Raw genomic sequence first — 3922 nt, 5'->3', positions numbered from 1 at the left:
ACAACGAAGTTATATTTTTCCATTTATTTTGTGGCTTTTTATTTTTATTGGTGCCGACATTGCACATAATTTTGGCTTCCAAGGTCTAAACTTTCGAAAATGTATGAAAAACTGTGATAATCAATTTGTAGTCTTCTTCTTTGGTGTTGCCGTATGCAAACAGAGAAGACCGAACTACAAGATGATTTTTTAGTTTTATAATTGACCTACTATTGTTATTGCTAATTTGCCATTAACAGTGTGTTATCTGATTTGGTTTAATATATAGATTTTTAGTGACCTGTGTTTAAAAAAATATTTATTTTCCGGTGTTAAATTTGTGTCCTTCGCTTTCTCTCAAAGTTCTTGATCTTTCGGATTTTTTCATCGCTATATTTTTAGATTTTGTGTTAAAATTTCAGTTCAATAAACAAAACTGATATAGTTATCATTACCAAACAGATTTGCGCTACATGGGATACAAGTATCTTGGCTATTCTGGTCTGATTCGCGATGCTATGGACAAGAGAAGTGCCCAACACTACTACTGCAATGATTTTATTTTGTATGAATACCAGACAATTTTTGATACACCCGCTTAAAAATAGTATAAAGAACCCAACACCGCATGTGGACTTATCCTCCGAATTACCGACCGATGCTTGTAGTACAATATTAGTCCTGTGGTATCAAAAAGGAATTCTTTTCTATCACAACCACGAGACGTGATATTAAATTCAAAGCGTGCTGATCACAATCTATCTTTTCCCTTTTTGACCGAAAAATAATTGTACTTTTAGAAATTAATGCAGAGAAACCAAAACATGAGAAAATTCTAAAATTCTTTTTATTAGGATGCGTATTAATTTAATACTTACGAAAGTTTTAATACTAAGCTAAAAATATATAATTAAAAATATAATAAAATTTTAAGTTTTGGGTACCCAGTATCCAAATATTTTCCCAATATTCTTGCTGTCGTGCAGGAGTGTGCTAAGAAATAATTTTGCTTTGGGTCTTATGAAAAGATTTAACAATAGAAACAAGATAAGCATTCGGAATTTATGCAGGAAAAATTGGCTTTGTATTTCGAAATGCAAAGGTCATTTAATCGTCGGCTTGCCGTAGATAACTACCCTTATCGATTTTATATACTTATTTTATTTTTTATTTTTAGGAACAACTGGTCATCTTTTTCACCAAAAACAAATGTCTTATGGTTGTCCTATGTTATTGCCAAACTAGTGGAAAGCGTGAAATATAAAAGTACAAATACAAAGATTCACAGAATGTACATTCAGAAGCTAAATGAATTACAAAGCATTATACTGACTTTTGAGAGTGCCGTACACTGCGCCATACATCTGTTTAATATTAGTGAATGAGCGAACTGATAAAATTTTCATAACGCATCTTTTAATTGGTTTGCTTTCGTTTCTTATCTTTAAGAGCTACAGGTGTCCACCATTATAATAAATAACTCTTAATATGCGCCCAGGCATTAAATGAAGCAAGTTTGGAGAACCAATCCCTCGATTCTGTCCCATTCAGCTACAATTGCTTCCATTAATTCTTTTATGGTCATAAACCTTGCTCAAAGTTTTCTATACGGTTTAGATTCGGATTTTTGGTCTGCTCACAGCAGGATAATTTCTTCTTTCTTCAAAAAACCATTAAATATTTTGCAATTTCAGTATATAAGAAGTTGACAGTGGAAGCGTTTTATGATGAAATTTCGGAAACTCATATGACCATGAGTTATTGGCTTTATTGACAGAACTGAAACCAAAACCATGGCAATGCAGACCAAAAAAAGGAGGAAACCAAACACAGACATTCATATTAGAACAAGAGAACTAAGCAGGTTAACTCTGGAGTTTGCAGCAGGCAACAACATCAAGGGAATACCAGAAACAAAGGGTAGATGGCAAACGCACAAATCGGAGTTTCTAAAAAAGGAGATAGAATACCTGGGTCATGCAACGACTCAGAAAGGTTTTAAACCAAACCCGAAGAAGATTTAAGCCTAAGCTTTTCTCATTACTGGCTAATGGGCTTTAAGAAGCCCAATTCCAAGTTAGTGAGTTGGAAACTGCAACTATTGGAATATGCTTATAAAGTTTTTGAGAAAGAATCGCAAAATTTGGTGGCAGACGCTATCAGAAGAATAGAGCTACAAATCCACAATAGTGAGCTGTATTGAAACCAAACTACGTGTGCAAATACTAATAAGGGTATAGACTCTGAATGAAGAATTCAGGTGGCGGAAATATGTGAGATTGGGCCCAAATGGTGGAATCACCTTTTAGAAACAAAACTAAAAGAGCGATAACTGAACCGAATTTCGAAAAGGAGCAAATTGCTAGGATTATATACAAGAATCATTTGAAGAATATGTGCCTAGCAGACATTGATGAGAAAGGAAATGAGGAAGTGTAACACTTCAAGAAATTATGAGACATTTTGGGAGCTGAGACGTATATGAAAAAAAGGTCATCAATAAGTGGAGTACAATAAAGTATCCCTGCCATACCACTAAATAGTATTTCAGAAGACTCCCATTACGACGTTAGATATTGTACATACTGATCTGTACACAATTAACAAAAACTATGTTATGAAGATGTTAGTACGATAAAGTATACCTGACATACCCCTAAATAGTATTTCAGAAGACTCCCATTAAGACGTTAGATATTGTACATACTGATCTGTATACAATTAACAAAAACTATTTTATGTCAGTTATAAATAATTCTTTAGGCTTGCAATACAATACCAAATAGATATGGTATAAAAATTGTAAAATCAATAAACAAATTAGTAAGCCACTATTGTGTCCCCAAGAAACTTATTTGTGACCAAGGGTCTGAGTACGATTCAAGTTTATATAAACATTTTTGCAGACTGCATGGAACTAGTTGTATGTGGTGTCTTTTTAACAATGGTCTAGTAACTCAACGGTAGTGGAATTACTTTCTAGACTAATATAAATTTATAGAATTTTTGAGGGAATGATTTAAAATTGTAATGTGACCATGAGGAAATTTTGGACGAGGTTTTCTAAATTAAAACCTATTGAACGCCAGTTTTTGAGAAATCACCTTCGATACAGAACATGAATACTTCAAAAAGCTTGATGAGTATCGAGAGGAGATTTATAAAATTTTAAGGAGCAGCTTGGGCCAAACAAAAAAAAAAAACAAATTGAACAAGGAAAGAGAGGAACCACTGTAGTTGCAAAGAAGAGATTAAGTTTATAGAAAGGAATACAGAAGGAATAAGATAACGCCTAGGTTTACAACACAAGCAATCGAACAAGACATGGCAGTTAGGAGTAGGACGAAAAGGAAACAAGAAATTCAAAAGTCCCAGCTAAGAAATCGTATTCAAAAACTATAACTAATTACATCAAAAAATTACAAATAAATTTCGACCCAAGGACAGAATTGGATTAATATTAAGTGTAGGAAACTGTGTCAGCTGATCGGAATTCGAGCCCAACAAGGAAACCATAAATTCACCACGACGCGAGATGGATTGCGTCGTATGTTGAGTTCAAGAAGGAACCGAAAAGCACGTGTTATTACTGGACTGTTACATTGGCGACGAGGATTAAAGACTATTACGGAACTACTGACGCATAAGGAACGAAACTAAGTATTAATAAAATAAACGCCGGCTGTCGAAGAATACTCGGAAATTTTAGTAGAGAGCGGGCCGACTGAAGGTGATGGTTGTCGGCTTGCGTTAGAGTTTCCTGCGCAAAAAGGGTCTCCGCTTTGGGAATAGGGAAAAGCAACTGAGGCTGGTCGCCACTAGCAGTGCTGGACCACTTGTCTCAGCCGAGGCTTTCCGCCCTAGCGGCTGCGAAGCAAGCGGGGGGCGGGTGATCGTACCATTCGGGAGCGGAGGCTGGGCTCCTTGCAGCAGTCACCGAAAA

General features: G+C 35.3%; 1 long non-coding RNA gene across 1 annotated transcript; it reads left to right on the top strand.

Annotated features, from left to right (window-relative positions):
* The first annotated feature begins 318 nt into the window (after positions 1–318).
* On the top strand, positions 319–3674 carry LOC108041485. Its single transcript, XR_001769134.2, has 2 exons — positions 319–544; positions 1157–3674. It is a non-coding gene; the product is annotated as an uncharacterized LOC108041485 (long non-coding RNA).
* Positions 3675–3922: the final 248 nt, after the last annotated feature.

Source organism: Drosophila rhopaloa, unplaced genomic scaffold (genome assembly GCF_018152115.1).
Source record: "Drosophila rhopaloa isolate 14029-0021.01 unplaced genomic scaffold, ASM1815211v1 contig_39, whole genome shotgun sequence".
NCBI lineage: Eukaryota > Metazoa > Arthropoda > Insecta > Diptera > Drosophilidae > Drosophila > Drosophila rhopaloa.
The sequence above is the reverse complement of the archived record's forward strand: the minus strand, read 5'-3'. Positions and strand labels throughout refer to the sequence as shown.